Source organism: Ceratotherium simum, chromosome 13 (genome assembly GCF_057802395.1).
Source record: "Ceratotherium simum simum isolate JZ-2026a chromosome 13, ASM5780239v1, whole genome shotgun sequence".
Classification (NCBI taxonomy): domain Eukaryota; kingdom Metazoa; phylum Chordata; class Mammalia; order Perissodactyla; family Rhinocerotidae; genus Ceratotherium; species Ceratotherium simum.
Window position 1 is genome coordinate 41,033,047 of NC_141912.1, and position 19,330 is coordinate 41,052,376.

Consider the following 19,330-nt stretch of genomic DNA (forward strand, 5'->3'; position numbering starts at 1 on the left):
GCTAAGCTCAGTCACAGAGGGCATTTGGGGTGTCTAGTCGCCCAGGCACTCCTCCACATGCCTTCCCGACTGGAGCTGTGGAAAAGGAGGCAGTGCCTCACCTGTCCAGATTGCATCTCAAGGGGACAAGTGACAGGGCAGTTAAGTGGCTGCAATTGGGGCCGGGTGGGGGACAGAAGCAAACAGGCCCTGAAGTCTAGCTGCCACACAGCACATCCTCTGATCAAGCGCCCACAGGTAGAGAAAGTCAGGGTAAGTCTATGGGAATCCTGAGGCATCTGCAGCTGCTCCTAAGCTCAGTTAGTTTAGCCATTCCTTGGCCTTTGGGCCAGACAGCAGGGTGAGCATGGTTCTCCTGTTCATGACACTCTCAAAAGCGATGGCACAAGAGCAGTGCCTGTCAAGAGTGCTCATGGATGAAGGACTGACCACGGGCTCCAGCTCCCCCACCCCCAGAACTGTAGAACCGCTGTTCTAGATGATCAGAGAGGGGAAACGTAACAGAGAGGGGGAAAGCATTCTGCCCTCCAGGAAAGGCTGCTGTTTTCCTAACTCTCAATTACTCACTGGTGTTTATCTAATTATCTAGTTCCTTAATGCGTTTACTGCTCTGTAATCACTAGCTCTGCCTAAGGAGGGTTCCCACAGGCCTCTGTCCCACTAACTCAGTCTCAGAGTCTGGCTGTTTCAGGAAGTAGGAGGAGGTGGATGTGGCAGAGAAGCCTGCGAATTTGGTTCCAGTCCATCCTTTCAAGACCAGTTCAAGTTGCACCTCGGCCCAGACCACACGGAACCTATGTCTAGTTGGAACTACCGTGATCCATCGCAGGACCTCATCAGCTCACATGGGAGGAGCAGGGGCCTTACCCGCTCCCTCCTCAGAGATTCAGGGGTTCTCATCCTTCCCCTCTATGGCCTAGAGTTGGAATAGAATTGGCAAAGAACAGCCTTGTGCAAGACAGAGAGTCTGAGTCATGGAGATGCACCACCCAGATTCCCAGTCAAGGAGGGATGTGACGTCATGCCCTTCTGGGGACGTTTGTGCCCAGTGACAGAGGGGTGTGAGTATAAAGGCCTAATCATCTTGGCCCAAAACAGATGGACTCCAGTGGCCGCAGAGCTCTCCGCAGGGCTGCTCTGGGCTTTGTCAAGTCTGCATCACACTTCTTTCTCTGCCCCATCCTGCTTCCTCTTCCTTTCATAGGTGGTGATCCCTAATCAACACATTGCACCCCAAATTCTGTCCTTGTGACAGGGAGAAGAGAAACTTGACACAAGGAGGAGATATTGTCCCATCCTTAAAGGAGCTCCCCGTGTGATGGAGACAGGATCCAGAGTAGAATTAAAAAAAAAAAAAAAAAAAGCTGTTTAAAGGCAAGAAAATCTGGATTAAATACAGATTTCATATGGCTCTTGTTCCTTACCCGCTGACCTCCTGTGGGTGCCTTCCATTGGTCGAGTCTACTAAAAGTCAAAGGGCAAGCATAGAAGACACAGATGTGTCCCTTTCAAGGACAGGCTTGCTGCCCAGTGTGGAGAGCCATTGACTCAAGATCATACCTGACCTGAAGCAGCCCATATTCAGTGACTGAGCAAGATGGCGCTATAAAGGCCCAGCTATGTCACCCCACTGGGGACACTGAGATGGACAAGACTTCAGAAGTTCCCATCAGGCTGGCCAATGTTTGTTGGGCCCGCGTTGCAGTTTGATTTCTCTCTTAGTCCCACTTTCTCGCCTCCTTTCACAGGTGTTGATACCTAGTAAGCATCTTGCATGCCCAAGTCCACTGCAGTGTCTCCTTCTAGAGAAATCAACCTCTGACAGCAAGGGAGATGGGTGCTGTGGTCCACACAGGTCAGCCTCCTGTGTGCAGAGCAAGACAGAATAGCTCTGGAGGAATAAACACTGAGTCACCAACGAGTCATGACTTACCTCCCACTCCTGTGCTCTCAACTGTTCTGTCCCTTCCCTTAAAGTGCCCTTTGATCTGAGGGGCCCTTGGCAGTTTGGGGACATGGTAGGGATCCTGGAGCTGTAAGGATAAGGTGTGCATATCCGTACATCCCATTCCACACACATAGTCCCCGCCAGGTGTGTGAGAACCTGTCTGTGCACGTGTCTCCAGTGGCCTGCGTGCATGTCAGCCCTGTGTGCAGCTCCCCTTATGTGCTGTCAAGGAAAACTCCACAACGATGCTAAATGGTGCAGCTCTAAGTGAGGTGATTAAGCAGTTCAGTGATAGTATTCTCCCGGGGAGAGGCGGCAGCTTCTGAGGACATGCCTGAGTGAGTTGGAATGGGGTTCTAGCAAAGGGAGCTGGCTGACAGCCCACAGAGGTGACATGCTCCCTTGTACTGGGAGCATGGCAGCCTGGCCCACTCCTGGGGGAACAGGCTGTGCTCAGACCTGGGGGTGTTGGGGAGCCCCTGTGGACTTTAGGCTAGAGGTGGGAGCTGTTGGATTGAAGCAAGCTTAAGGTGTAGTAACAGTTCTCACTGCTTTGCCAATTGTTCTGATCCCCTCTGGCTCATCGGAGGGTCACAGGAGATCAGAGGGTGGGAGGAACAGAGGTTGGAGTGTTTATTCCCCATGCTTCCTTCCTGACAGGCCATCTTTGGTGGCAGCTGTGTTTCTCTAGCTAGAGCCACAACTCCTGCTGGCCGACCTCTCTCCCACGGCTGCAACTTGTGCTTGGTTCCAGTAACAACTTCCTCCTCACACCCCTCCAGGTCCTGGTGGTGGTAATGGCTCCTTTCTGTTGATATTCCCTTGGTTCTTCATTATTCTTTGTTGGTTTCCTTAATCCTACCTCTGCCTCCTTAAGCAGTCTCTTTATTAACCCCTCTTATGTTAAATCCATGGAATATGCCATCTCTTTCCTCCTGGGATCTGATTGGACCAGTAATCAAGGGATTTTCTTCTCCATGTTCCTTCTTCTCTTGTCCTCCATTCCTGTACATTATCTAAGATCCTCTGCAAATAGGATAGGGGTTTAAGAAAAACCTACTTTTTAAAACTATAAAATGAAAAGTTTAATGTCGAGTACCATGCAGTTTTTGTTTTTTAATCTTGATAAACTACAAGCTGCTGTTTGTAGAGGGAGAAATGCAATACATACTTTGGATCTTAGTTGTGTTTCCTAGAAATGGGTCCTGAGATGAGGATATGTACAAGTGATTTATGAAGGGAGTGTTGAAAGGAGAACAGTAAGAGTCTGGGAAGCAGGACAGGGAAGGAGAAGAAATCAAAGCAGGTGTATGTATGAATCAGGTAACTTCCAGCAGATGGTAGCTGCAGCCTGATCCCACAGAGGAACTCTAGAGTGGAAGCTATACCTCCAAGTTTGATAAGTGCAGATATACGAAAACCCAGCTCCTTTGCCTCAGGTGGGGACAGTCATTGGCTAAGGACTGTCCCAGGGAGACAAACTCCCAGAAGCTTTGGGCTTTCTGTGCCTGCAGATGGGGTGGTTCCAAGTTTAAGGTCAATCCTTCAAAGAGGAGATACAGGCACAGGCTATTGGAGGCAAAAGCTCAAAGCTGGGGAGAGACACACAGAAATGGTAAAAAGGAATTGGAGAGTGACATCGGCAAGATGGCAGAATAGGAAGCACCTGTCTTTCATTTTCCATAGAAACACTGAATAAATAATATATAGGCCAAAGTAGCTTTGCAAGAACTCTAGAACCCAGTTAAGAAGCTGCAACAACCAAGCTAACACCTAACCAACAAAAAGCTGCACTCAAAATGAAGCTGGGTACCTGAAAGTTACTGTGAATATTCAAAAAGAGCATGGTTACCCTTTGACCTTGTTCCTGACAGATGAAAAGAAGTTAATCCACACATCATTATAAGCTTGTTAATTTGCTGTTTTCTTGTTTAACCTGAGGGGCAACTCAAGGGTCACAAGGATTTATGAGCTTGTTTTGCTGAAGAAAAAGAATGCCTTTAAGGAAGTTATGACTACTAGATAATCAACCCCCAGCTGCCGTTGATGCCCAGAAGTCTGGTTGCCCAAGGGCTTATCTGAAGTGAAAGAATCGTAGACTTCCCCTTTCTCTAAAACTCTTCCCCCCTGCCTTTTTCTTTCATAAAGACGTATTTGAGAAAACCTATCCTCCTGCTTTCTTGTTTTGGCCAATTCAAATAAACCTTAATCCATTTCCAAGCACTGGTGTCTCAGTCATTGGCTTATTGCACATCAGTCACACAAACTTGAGATTAAGAGGTTCATTATCAATTTTGGCAAACCAGCCAGGAGTCTTGTGCCCATGGCTGAAGGAACCCTGGTGAGGGTTCCAGCAGTTGGTGGTCCCCAGAAGCTGTCCAGGCATCTTTGCCCAGGGGACTTCCTCTGCTGCTCCCCACCTTCCTGCCAGCATGAGCTGCCCTTGGAGCAGCGCTCGCTTGGACTGGATAAATGCATTGGACCTCAATCTACTTTCAGATTTGCATTTGCTGAGTGAATTGCCACAACATGCATGATTGTGAATCCTCTGTCTCTCCATTTGCATTTTGTATGTTGGTAAGAGGTACCCTTGTATGGGAGAGTTCTAGAGGATTATTGGACTTCACTTTCTGTTTTTGTCCTGCAAGAGTAGGAAAAAACATTGTCTTTGTGTATGTGAACTTATCTTGTGAGTCAGCTATGGGGAACACTAATTCGCCCCCCGCAGATGCATACTCCAAAAGTGGATTCACTTTTAGTTATGAGCCTACGAAACATGAAAAGATGATTTTCCTTTGTAAGATTGCCTGGCCACAGTACTCCTCAGGCTTTGGAGAAAAGTGACCTGTTAATGGATCTCTAAGTCATGTTACCATCTGGCAAGTGGAGTTGTTCTGTAACAGAGAAGGGAAATGGGATGAAATCCCATAGGTGCAGACTTTTATGCTATTGCACCAAAATGAGTCGGCACCAAGGAGGGGCAATCTGATGGTGCAAAGGGCTGAGAAGCCCAAGCCAGTTATGCTGGACTCCAAGGGCATGATGCAGAAGGGTGAAATTTTGATCAATGCCTTAAATCATCCCACAGTGCCCCCAGCTCCCCTGCTGGCCTCTGTGCCACCTCCTTTTCAGTTGGCACCCCCTCCACCAGTTTACCCTCCACAAGCAGTGGACCTTTTGCCCATGGTAACCTCTGGCCCACTCTCCCCACGTGGGGGCAGGTCAGGGGAGCCACACAACCCCCAATACTTGAGGGAAGGCAGGATTCAGTCTCTCCTTCCTGTTCCTGGCAGGGTCTGCCATTTGGCCAGGGAGCAGGGACTCTTCAAGCAGGGCAGTTTCCACTCCACCAGTTCCTAGTCAGATAACTGAATGGTAACGGCCAAGTGGCAGGCACGATATGGGTGCCTCCCACCTTTTCTACTTTGGATCTTTTTAATTGGAAGAACAATAATCCATCCTACAGGGAGGACCCCAATCGTATGACTGAGTTATTCTCCATTTTTTGACCTGTCATCCCACTTGGGCTGACATCCAAGCCTTAATAAATATTTTGCTCATGGCTGTGGAATACTGTATGATTATTGAAAAGGCATGGGAGGAAGCCCATTGCCTCCATCTGGAGGATAGGAACAATTGGCCTGATTCCACTGAGGCTGCCCCCACAGTTGAATCAAACTGGGATATAAATGAGGTGGGTATGCCACTCCTAGAACACTACAGGAATTGTATCCTGGAAGGAATAAGAAAAGGAGTCAATCCCACAACTTAAAAGTTTAAACAAAGTTCAGGAAGTTCAGCAAAAACCACAGGAGGAGTCTTTCTAGTTTTTAGAACAGGTATATCAGGCATATAGGAAGTATACAGACGCTAATCCTGAGGCCCTGGAGAATCAGAAAATGATCAACATGACCTTCATCAGTCAGAGTGCTCTGGACATCAGGAGGAAACTACAGAAGGTAGTTGGAGCTGCCCATCTCCCACTTGGTTGAGCTTGCTTTTAAGGTTTGCAACAGTAGAGATCAGGTCCAGGATGTGAAGGAACACTGGAAAATGAAGCAGCAGACCTCTCTACTGGTAGCGGTGCTCGACTGACGAGCCAATGGAAAGACAAAGAGGATCAAAAGAGGGACAGAGAAAGATAAGAGGAGAATGTCTACCCCTAGGGAAATATCAGTGCACATATTGCAAGGAGGAAGGGCATTGGAAGAAGGAGTGTCCCAAGTTGCAGAATTCAAAGAAAGAAGGTAAGACACCCTCAACCCAGATGGTGGAAATAGAGGGGGAAAGATATGGATGAAGAATGAAGAAGCCCAGTGGGTCCGCTTAGACTAGAGCAACCTATCGTCATATCCCCACAGGAGCTCCCAGCTTCAAATGACAATGGGAAATGAGTTAATTGACTGAATGAAATAGCAATCAGGTGGCATTTAAAAGTCTTAAATGAAATTCTAACTTCTCTTCATGAGTTTGCCTCTCATAGGTCCCCCTTCCTGTCAGATGTTCCACTCCACCACATCAAGGCAGGTGATCAGGTTCTCCTTTAGTCTTGGAAGGAGTGTGGACCAGAGGATCAACTAACCACCAAGTGGACTGGGACTTATGAAGTCCTCATGACCATCCATTCACTCTAACTGGCCACACTCAAGCTGTGGATTCATCACACCCGAGTGAGTCTCACCCCCCAATGACCAGAGCACCCAGAAGCTGAAAAGGGAAAACAGTGGTCTTGTGAGCTGCTGAAAGACCTTAAGCTGCTGTTCTGGGTTAAGACAGCTGACACCAATCAATCAGATAAGTAAAATGAATTGGGTTCTTAACATTTTAGGTTCTGACCACACTGCGAACATTCTCTTCTGCCTGGAAGGATTATTCATTAGCGCAAACTTTGGGAATTACAGCTAATGAAACTGCTTCTGCTATCGCAGTCCAACAAGGGGGCTTAGATTCCCTGGCTAGAGTGGTTTTGGATAATCACATGGCCATTGACTATCTGTTGGTGGAACAGAGTGAGGCACCTGTGCTTGCTAATTCTCTGTGCCGTGCTTACATCAACGTCTTGAGAGAAGTAGAAAAACACTTAGATAAAATCCAGGAACAAGCTTCGTGGTTACAAGTTCGGGCTCATAGGCCAGAGATAAGTGATTGGTTTTCTGGGTTATTCTCCTGGACTCCAGAAGGAATTCACTCTATATTTTTTAGTGTCTTTAAATTTGTGTTATGCGTCTTGCTGATTATCATTGTAGTTTATATCCTGATTAATGTTATCAAATGCGGGATAAAGTGCTGTTCTAAGACTACAGATAAAGGCACTCAAATAATGATAATGCAAAATGCAAAATATAAACCCAGTACCAGCACGTACTTTCAGTCTCAGTTTGAAAAATTTCACACCTCACAATTTTCATCTTCACCTCCTTTCAGCAGGAAGTAGCCAGAACGATCGATGCTCCACTTCCTACAAGAATGAAGGGAAAAAATATAGTGGAGATTGAAACCAGGTACCTGAGGGTTACTATAGATATTCAATAAGAACATGGTTACCCTTCGACCTTGTTCCCAACACAGACACAGATGAAAAGTAGTTAATCCACACATTATTATAAGCTTGTTAATTTGCTGTTTTCTTGTTTAAAGTTAATCCGCACATCATTATAAGCTTGTTAATTTGCCATTTTCTTGTTTAACCTGAAAAGCAACTCAGGGGTCACAAGGATTTTGAGCTTGTTTTGCAGAAGAAAAAGAACACCTTTAACGAAGTTACAATCACTAGAGAACCAGCCCCCAGCTGCCACTGATGCCCAGAAGTCTGATTACACATGGGCTTATCTGGAGTGAAACAAACACAGACTTCTCCTTTGTTTCTCTAAAATGCCTCCTCCCAAGCCCTTTAGCTCTGCTTTTTGCTTTTGTAAAGGTAGATTTGAGAGAACATAACCTCCTGCTTTCTCACTTTGGCCAAGTCGAATAAAACTTTCTGCATCTCCACGCACTGATGTCTCAGTGATTAGCTTACTGCATATCAAGCACACAAACTTGAGATTAAGAGATTCAGTACCAAAAACAAGAAAACTACCTGGCATTTTTTCTTGCCCTTGGCCCACACCCCCTCTATGGGCAGTTGAGAGGAAGCTGCCCACTTCCTGGCTCTTCCCTTGGGAGTGAAGGAGAAGAACGGAACTTGTTTGCAACATTGTGGTTTGTCTGGGGGCTGCCTGAAGGATTCGTTTCTGTCTCACTTCACTTGGAGCACTGAGGGAAATGGCAGCATAGTTTGGATATCAGATTGGAGGCCCCAAAATGGGTCGCAGGCACCACAATGTGAGAGCTACAGACACATGAGATCCTGCGAGGTGACAGGTTATGGGCAAAGGAATACAATAGAATATCAAAACCCCTGTTAAGAAGCAGGAGTGTGACTCTTAGGGAAGTTAAGACATTTAGAAGCAACCATGTATATGGGGAATGGGAATAAGAGCACACATAGGCCCAGGGAGGATGCATCACCAAAAAAGGTTTGAGAGGACCCTAACCCTTTATGCTGGGCTGATTAGTGAAGTTCTTCCCCTGCATGGAAGTCTCCAAAGACTAGGAGAGGTGACTTTTCAAATGCCCAGTTTTCAACAAGACATCATACACATATGAGGAAACAGGGAAATGTGGCCCATTTAAAGGAACAAAATAAATCTCTAGAAACTGACCCTAAAGAAATACAGTCCTGACTTAAAGACAACTTCAAAACCACCACCCTAAGTATGCTCACAAACTAAAGGGGAACAGACAACTAAACTAAATGAGAAAAATGATATATGAACAAAATGAGAATATCAGAGATAGAAATTATAAAACAACCAAACTAGTTCTGGAGCTGAAAATACAATAACTGGGTGAAAAATTCACTAGAGAGATTTAACAGCAGACTGAACAGGGAGAAGAATCAGTAAACTTGAACACAAATGACTTGAAATTCTTTTTTCCCGTCAGATTCCATAAAGAAAAGTGAACAGAGCCTGAGGGACTGATGGAGAAATATCAAATGGACCAATATTTGCATTATGGGAGTCCCAGAAGAAAAGAAAGGGACAGAGCATTTATTTGTAGTAACAATGGCCTAAAACTTCCCAAATTTGAGGAAATGGTTGTACAAATACAAGAAACTCAACAAACTCCAAGAAGGATAAAACCAAAGAGACCCACACTGAGATATTATAATCAGACTGCCAAAAGTCTAAGAAAGAATCTTGAAAGCAGCAAGAGAAAAGTGACTCATCACATATGAGTCTCTACAATATTATGCAATTTCTCAGAAAATTTACAGGCTAGAAGGCAACAGGATGATATATTCAAAGCCGTGAGAGGAAAAAAAAATTGTCAGAGTATACTATATCTGGTAAATCTGTCCTCAAAAAAGAAATGCATTTTCAGATAAAAGCTGAGGGAGTTCACGACCACTAGACTTGTCCTATAGAAATGCTAAGGGGAGTCCTTCAAGTTGAAAGGAAAGGAAGCTAGACAGTAACTCAAAGCCAGATGAAAATATAAAGTTCTCTGGTAAAGGTAAATATATGGATAAATAGAAAAGCCTGTACTGTCGTAAATTTGGTCCATAACTTTTGTTTGTTTTATAAGATTTAAAAGACAAAAGCACAAATATTAAGTCTATATTAAGTGGTATACAATGTATTAAGGTGTCATTGTGATATAAGATCAAGTAGGGAGGTGGAACTGTGAAGGAGTAGTTTTTGTATTCAAGTGAAGTTATCAGTTTAAAATAGATCGTTATAGTTTAGGATGCTTTAAGTAACCATTATAGTAGCCACAAAAATATCCAATATACACAAAAAGAAATAAGAGGGGAATATGATATGTCACTACAAAAAAATCAACTAGACACAAAGGCAGGGAGTAAGAGAGGAAATGAGGGACAAAAAAAAGCTAGAAGACATACAGAAAATAAAATGGCAATGGTAACTCCTTCCCTATAAGTAATTAATTTAAATGTAAATGGGTGAAACTACTTGATCCAAAGACAGACTGGCAGAACAAATAAAAACACAGGATCCAACTATATGCTGCCTGCAGGAGACTCACTTTATTTTACCTTCACATATTTGTTCTTTGATATTCTTCCCTTTTTATGTAGATTCAAGATTCTGACCTACATTTTTCTTCTCTAAAAAACTTTAAAAAAGTTGCATTTTTAGTCTGAAACAAATGGGACAAGAAACAAAGGAAATGCAAAAAAAAACAGAAAATAAGTGACAAAACAGCAACATTAAGCCCTCATATATCAATAATTACCCTAAATGTAAATGGATTGAACTCTCCAATCAAAAGATACAGAGTGGCAGGATGGATTAAAAAGCAAGATGAAACAATATGCTGCCTTCAGGAAACACATCTTAGCACTAAAGACAAGCACAGGCTCAGAGTGAAAGGATGGAAGACAATACTCCAAGCTAATGGCAAACAAAAGAAAGCAGGTGTTGCCATACTCATATCAGACAAAGTAACTTCAAGATAAAACAGGTTAAGAAAGACAAAGAAGGGAAATATATAATGATAAAAGGGACACTCCATCAAGAAGACATATCACTTATAAATATATATGCACCCAACATAGGAGCACCAATGTACATAAAACAACTATTAACAAACCTAAAAGGAGACATCAACAACAACACAATAATGGTAGGGGATCTTAACACCCCACTTACAACAATGGATAGATCATCCAGACAAAAAGTCAATAAATAAATAGTAGACTTAAATGAAAAACTGGACGAGATGGACCTAGTAGACATATACAGAGCACTCCATCCAAAAACAGCTGACTACACATTCTTCTCAAGCGTGCATGGAACATTCTCTAGGATAGACCATACGTTGGGAAACAAAGCAAGCCTCAATAAATTTAAGAAGATTGAAATCATAACAAGCATCTTTTCAGACCATAAGGCTATGAAACTGGAAATGAACCATGAAAAAAAAACTGGGAAAGTGACAAAAATGTGGAGATTAAACAACATGCTACTGAACAACCAATGGATCATTGATGAAATTAAAGGAGAAATCAAAAACTATCTAGAAACAAACGAAAATGATAATATGCCATATCAAACCATATGGGATGCAGCAAAAGCGGTCCTGAGAGGGAAACTCATAGCGATACAAGCCCACCTTAACAAACAAGAAAAAGCCCAAATAGGCAACCTTAAATTACACCTAACAGAACTAGAAAAAGAAGACAAACAAAGCCCAAAGCCAGCAGAAGGAGAGAAATAATAAAAATCAGAGCAGAAATAAATGAAATTGAGACCCAAAAAACAGTAGAAAGGATTAATGAAACAAAGAGTTGGTTCTTCGAGAAGATAAACAAAATCGACAAACCCTTAGCCAGGCTTACTAAGAAAAAAAAGAGAAAAGGCTCAAGTAAATAAAATTAGAAATGAAAGAAGAGAAATTACAAAGGATACCACGGAAATACAGAGGATTATAAGAGAATACTATGAGAAATTATATGCCAACAAATTGGACAATCTAGAAGAAATGGATAAATTCTTAGACTTATACAACCTCCCAAAATTGAACCAAGAAGAAATGGAGAATCTGAATAGACAAATAACAAGTAAAGAGATTGAAATAGTAATCAAAAACCTCCCAAAAAATAAAAGTCCAGGACCAGATGGCTTCTCCAGTGAATTTTACCAAACATTCAAAGATTTAATACCCATCCTTCTCAAACTATTCCAAAAAATAGAGGAAGATGGAACACTTCCTAAATCATTCTACAAGGCCAACATCACCCTGATACCAAAACCAGACAAAGACAATACAAAGAAAGAAAATTACAGGCCAATATCGCTGATGAACATTGATGCAAAAATCCTCAACAAAATATTGGCAAACCGAATACAACAATACATTAAAAAGATCATACACCATGATCAAGTGGGATTTATACCAGGGACGCAGGGATGGTTCAACATCTGCAAATCAATCAACGTGATACATCACATCAACAAAGAATAAAAACCACATGATCATCTCAATAGACGCAGAGAAGGCATTTGACAAGATACAACATCCATTTATGATAAAAACTCTCAATAAAATGGGAATAGAAGGAAAGTACCTCAACATAATAAAGGCCATATATGACAAACCCACAGCCAACATCATACTCAATGGGGAAAGACAGAAAGCCATTCCTCTGAGAACAGGAACGAGGCAGGGCTGCCCACTCTCACCACTCCTGTTCAACATAGTACTGGAGGTTTTGGCCAGAGCAATTAGGCACGAAAAAGGAATAAAAGGAATCCAAATAGGTAACGAAGAAGTGAAACTCTCACTATTTGCAGATGACATGATTGTATATATAGAAAACCCTAAAGAATCTGTTGGAAAACTATTAGAAACAATCAACAACTACAGCAAAGTTGCAGGGTGCAAAATCAATCCACAAAAATCAGTTGCATTTCTGTATGCTAATAATGAACTAACAGAAAGAGAGCTCAAAAAGATAATACCATTTACAATTGCATCAAAAAGAATAAAATACCTAGGAATAAATCTTACCAAGGAGGTGAAGGACCTATACAATGAGAACTACAAGACATTATTGAAAGAAATCCATGATGACATAAAGAAATGGAAAGATATCCCATGCACATGGATTGGAAGAATAAACATAGTTAAAATGTCTATATTACCTAAAGCAATCTACAGATTCAATGCAATCCCAATCAGAATCCCAATGACATTCTTCACAGAAATAGAAAAAAGAATACTAAAATTTATATGGGGCAACAAAAGACCCCAAATAGCTAAAGAAATCCTAAGAAAAAAGAACAAAGCTGGAGGCATCACAATCCCTGACTTCAAAACATACTACAAGGCAATAGTAATCAAAACAGCATGGTACTGGTAAAAAAACAGACACACAGATCAACGGAACAGAATTGAAAGCCCAGAAATAAAACCACACATACACGGACAGCTAATTTTAGACAAAGGTGCTAAGAACATGCAATGGAGAAAGGAAAGTCTCTTCAATAAATGGTGTTGGGAAAACTGGACAGCCACATGCAAAAGAATGAAAGTGGACCATGTGCTATCGCCATTCACAAAAATTAACTCAAAATCGATCAAAGACCTGAAGGTGAGACCTGAAACTATAAAATTCATAGAAGAAAATATAGGCAACACACTATTTGACATTGGTTTTAAAGGAATCTTTTCGGATGACATGCCTACCCAGACTAGGGAAACTAAAGAAAAAATAAACAAGTGGGACTTTATCAGATTAAAGAGCTTTTATAAGACAAATGAAACCAGAATCAAGATGAACAGACAACCAACCAGCTGGGAGAGAATATTTGCAAAACATACATCTGACAAGGGGTTGATCTCCATAATATATAAAGAATTCACACAACTGAACAACAAAAAAACAAACAACCCGATCAAAAAATGGGCAGAGGAAATGAAGAGACACTTCTCCAAGGAAGATATACAGATGGCCAATAGACACATAAAAAGATGCTCAACATCACTAATCATCAGGGAAATGCAAATCAAAACAACACTAAGATACCACCTCACGCCCGTTAGAATGGCTATAATCACCAAGACAAAAAAACAACAAATGTTGGAGAGGATGTGGAGAAACAGGAATCCTCATACACAGCTGGTGGGAATGCAAATTGGTGCAGCCTCTATGGAAAACGGTATGGAGATTCCTCAAAGAATTAAAAATAGAGATGCCCTATGATCCAGCCATCCCACTACTGGGAATCTATCCAACGAACATGAAATCAGCAATCCAAAGAGGCTTATGCACCCCTATGTTCATTGCAGCATTATTCACCATAGCCAAGAAGTGGAAGCAACCTAAGTGTCCCTCGACTGACGATTGGATTAAGAAAATGTGGTATATATATACAATGGAATACTACTCAGCCATAAAAAAAGACAAAATTGTCCTATTTGCAACAACATGGATGGGCCTGGAGCGTATTATGTTAAGTGAAATAAGCCAGAAAGAGAAAGACAAACACGGTATGATCTCACTCATATGTGGAATATAAACCAACACATGGACAGAGAAAACTGGACTGAGGTTACCAGGGGCAGTCGGGGTGGGGGGTGGGGGGTGGGGGGTGGGCACAAGGGGTGAAGGGAGTCATATATATGGTGATGGACAAACAAAAATGTGCAACCCAAAATTTCACAATGTTAGAAACCATTAAAACATCAATAAAAAAATATATACTATTAAAAAAAAGTTGCATTTTTATATGTTAATTATACTTCAATAAAGCTGAAAAAATAAACCTCAGGAAATCTATATAGTCTTTTTAAGGTTAAGGAGAAAAATATTCAAAATGATGGCGGTGCTTCCAATCTCCCAGGGCTTATTCTTCTCCCACAGAGGTCTTGTTAGGGGTCTCTGGGAAGGATTCCCCTAGCCCATCCCGGCCATTTTCACAGCTGAGTGGTCTACAGGAAGCAGCTTGGCAACTCTCCTAGCTGGCCTTTCTCAGGCCAGCCTCACAGAACCAGTGATAGGGCCTCAGGAAGAGACCATTCCACTTTCTATTAGAGTCAAAGTGGGCACAATCCTTGTCACTGCCCAGCCATGCCCCTCCCATTCATCTGGCTGGCCTGGCTTCCAGTTCTAGAAGTTGGTCTCGGTCTGTCCTATCCACCTATTTCTAACCTTTAGCTGTTCATTAAATCAATTGAGGAGCTTGGGGATTTAAACTTCTATTAACTTTTGCAAGGCAGGTCTACTGGCAACAAATTCTCTTAATTTTTGTCTGAGAGTCTTTGCTTATTCACTTTTGAAATATATTTTGCATATCTTTCATAATTCTAGGTTGGTGAGTGTTTCTCTCAACATTTTAAATATTTTGGTCCATTCTCTTTTTGCTTGCACGGTTTCTGAGGAGAAGCCAGGTGTAATTCTCATCTTTGTTCCTCTATAAGTAAGGTTTTTTTCTTCCTTTGCCTTCTTTTAGGCTTTTATTTGGTTTTCTGTAGTTTGTAAATTATATGCCTAGGTGTAGTGTTTTGTTTTTTTTTTTTTGGCATTTATCCTTCTTGGTGTTCTGAGCTTCCTGGATCTGTAGTTTGATGCCTGACATTTGTGTAGGTGAAATCCTCATTGTTTCAAATATTTCTTCTCTTCCTTTTTCTTCTCTGATATTCCCATTATACATGCTACAATTTTTGTAGTTGTCTCACAGTCCTTGGATAGTCTGCTTTTTTGTACTCTATGTTTTTGCTTTTGAGGATAGCTTCTGAGCTATCCTCTAGTTCAGAGATTCTTTTTTTTTTTGTGAGGAAGATCGGCCCTGAGCTAACATCTGCCAATCTTCCTCTTTTTTTGCTGAGAAAGACTGGCCCTGGGCTAACATCCATGACCATCTTCCTCCACTTTATATGGGACGCCACCACAGCATGGCTTGCCAAGCAGTGCGTCAGTGCGTGCCCGGGATCCAAACCGACGAACCCTGGGCCGCCGCAGTGGAGCGCACACAATTAACTGCTTGTGCCACTGGGCCGGCCCCTCAGAGATTCTTTCTTTAGCCGTCTCTAGTCTACTAATAAGCCCAAAGACATTCTTCACTTCCATTAATGTTTTTTTTTTTTTTTTATCTCTAGCATTTTTTTTTTTCTCCTTAGGATTTCTATCTCTACTTACATTGCCCATCTGTTCTTGTATACTGTCTACTTTATCCATTAGAACCCTTAGCATATTAATCATAGTTTTTTGGGGTTTTTTTTTGTGAGGAAGATTAGCCCTGAGCTAACTTCTGTTGCCAATCCTCCTCTTTTTTGATAAGGAAGATTGGCCTTGGGCTAACATCCATGCCCATCTTCCTTTACTTTATATGGGATGCCACCACAGCATGGCTTGACAAGTGATGCGTTGGTGCATGCCCAGGATCTGAACCTGCAAACCCCGGGCTGCCAAAGCAGACCACTCACACTTCACTGCTGTGCCACCAGGCAGGCTCTCTTAATCATAGTTTTTGAATTCCCAGTCTAATATTTTCAACATACGTGCCATATCTGGTTTCAATGCTTGTTCTATCTCTTCAAATTGTGTTTTTTGCTTTTGCTATGCCTTGTAATTTTTTCAAATTGAGGTATAATTGACATTAGTTTTGGGTGTACAACATGATTCAATATTTGTATATATTCTGAAATGATCACAATTTGATAGCCAGATGATGTACCAGGTAAAAGGAACCACTGTAAATAGACCTTTAGTAATGTGGTGGTGAGGTATGAGGGGAGAGAGTGGGCGAGCATTCCATAGTCCTATGATTAGGTCTCAGTTTTTCTACATCATTAGGTAGGACAGGTTGACCCGAGTGGGCTGGAGCTGGGTATTTCCTTTCCCCAGATCAGTTAGGCTCTGATAATACTCCAGCAGGCTAAGCTCTAGGTAACTAGTTTCCCCCAAGGGCAGACCTTAAGAACACAGTAATTGGGCATGTTTTAAAATGGCTTTTCTTCCTCCTCCCCAGGCAGGAAGCCTGAGGAGATTTTTCTCCAATATCTACTGTGGGAACCTTGTTGAGCTCCAGAGGTAAATCTCACAGTACTGTGTCCCTCTGGAGTTGTCAACTCTCGGTTGTCCACACTAAGCCTCCAGCAAGTTGTCAATTACGGTTCAGGCTTTCCTACCCGGCACTGGTTCTCACCGTTTCTGCTTGTGAATCTTGGCCCTGGTAAACTGTGACTACCTATATTCTCCTGTCTGTCTCTCCAATCTTGGGGGCAACAGTTTGCCTGTGTCCTCCCCTCTCTTTGGATCCAAGAAGAGTTGTTAATTTCAGTTCATTCAGCTTTTTACTTGTTAGGACAGAGTGATGATTTTCAAACTCCTGACATGTGGAATCTGAGACTCATTTGAGATCTAAGGATATGCATAGGTTGAAAGTAAAAGGAAAAAGATATTCCATGAAAGTAGTAACAAAAGAGCAGGGATAGCTATAGTAATATCAGACGAGATAGACTAAGTCAAAAACCGTTGTTGACACCAAGCAATGGGCTCTCTCTGCTCACCACGATCTGAGCCAATTAATCACAAGTTAGAGATCAAGAAACGAAGTTTAACTAGATTAGCTGGCAAATTGGAAGACAGGTGACTAATGTCTCAAAAACGCATCTTCAAAGATTACAGAATCTTGAGATAGTTATATAGGGAAAATGGGCAGTAGGGAGGGGGTGCAGGGATGTTGGTCTCCAGGCGTGTCGGGCTCCAGGCATCACATTGTTCCATTCATGGATACCTTGTAGGTGTGTTTCCCACCTGTGGTCAGCCTGTTCCTGGAGAGAAACTCATAGAACAAAGTTTTTAATTTATCAAGCTATTGGGGTGTATATACCTAAGTGGAGGCCATAAATCAAGAGAACATGTAAATATTTTGGAGTACGTGCAGCACAGCGAGTAGTCACACGGAGGAGGGGCTGGGGCCATTTAGTGTAACAAGACGGTCTCACTTATGCTCACTTACATTGTTACAAGAAACAAAGAAGGACATTACGTAATGATAAAGGATCAATTCACTAAGAAAATATAACAATTTAAACATATGTAACAAATATCAGAGCTTCTAAACATATGAAATAAACATTTACAGAGTTGAAGGGAGACATAGACAGCTCTACAATAATAATAGCAGACTTTAATACCTCACTTTTAATAATAGATAGAATAAGACGACCAGTAAGGAAATAGAGGATTTGAATACTATAGACCAATTGTTCCTGACAGACATATACAGAACACTACACCCAACAAGAGAACACACATTTTCCTCAAGTTCACATGGAACGTTCTCCATGATAAACCATGTTAGTTACAAAACAAGGCTTAATAAATTTAACAGAATTGAAATCAAACAAAATATCTTCTTGTCACAGTGGAACGCAACTAGAATACGGCAGAAGAAAAACTTGAAAATCCACAAATGTGACAATTAGACATGATCTTAATCAATGGATCAAAGAAGAAATCACAAGGGAAGTTAGAAAATTGAGACAAATGAAGACAAAAATATACCAAAACTCATGGGATGCAGTGAAAAGAGTGTTGAGGGAAATTTACAGCTGTAAAGACTTAAATTAGAGAAGATTTCAAATCAACAACCTAATTTTACATCTTAAGGAACTAAAAAAAGCAGTAAAAACTAAACCTAAAGCTAGCACAAGGAAGGAAATAAAGATTAGAGCAGAGATAAATGAAATAGAAAAATTAAGAAATCAATGACACCAAGAGTTGGTTATTTGAAACCATCAACAACATTGACAAACCTTTAACTAGATTGACTAAGAAAAGGAGAAGACTTTAACCAAAACCAGAAACAAAAGAGGGAACATTATAATCCTTTTTATTCCTGTAAAATTGGTTGTAAGAAATACTATGGGCAATTATATATAAAAAATTGAATACTCTAGATAAAAGAAATTTCTAGAAACACAACCACCAAAACTGAATCATGAAGAAACAGAAAATCTGAACAGGCCTATAACTTACAAGGAGATTGAATCAAAAACCTCCAAAAGAAAAGCCCAGGACCAGATGGCTTCACTGGTGAATTCTACCAAATATATAAAGAAGTATTAACCAACACTCCATAAACTCTTGCAAAAAATTGAAGAGGAGGGAACATGTTCAGACTAATTCAATGAGGCCAGTTACCTTGATACCAAAACCATATAAAGATACTACAAGAAGAGAAAGCTACAGACAAATATTAAATATTGATGTAAAAATCCTTAATACTACCAAACAATTCAATAGCACATTAAAAGGATTATACACCATGACCAAGTGGGATTTATTCCTGGAGGTCAAGGAGAGTTCAGCATACGAAAAATCAACATAATATACTACATTAACAGAATGAAGAGGGGGGGCTGATGCATAAAAAGTTGACAAAACTCAATATCCTTTTATGATAAAAATATTAACAAACCAGAAATAAAAGAAAACTCTCTCAACATAAAGGCCATGTATGAAAGCTTACAGCTAGCATCGTACTCAATTGTGAAAGACTAAAAGCTTTTCCTTTAAGATCAAGAATAACACAAGGATGCCTGCTTTTGCCACTTCTATTTAACATTGTGCTGGAAATCTTAGAGCAATTAGGGAAGAAATACAAGGCATCCAAATTGGAAGAAGTAAAATTATCTGTTAACAAACATGATCTTACATGTAGAAAACCCTAAAGATTCCACACAAAAATCTGTTAGAATAAATGAGTTCAATAAAGTTGCAGGATACTAAATTAACACTAGAAATAAGTTGTATTTCTATAAACTAACAATGAACTAACAATGAACAAATAAAACTAACAGTTT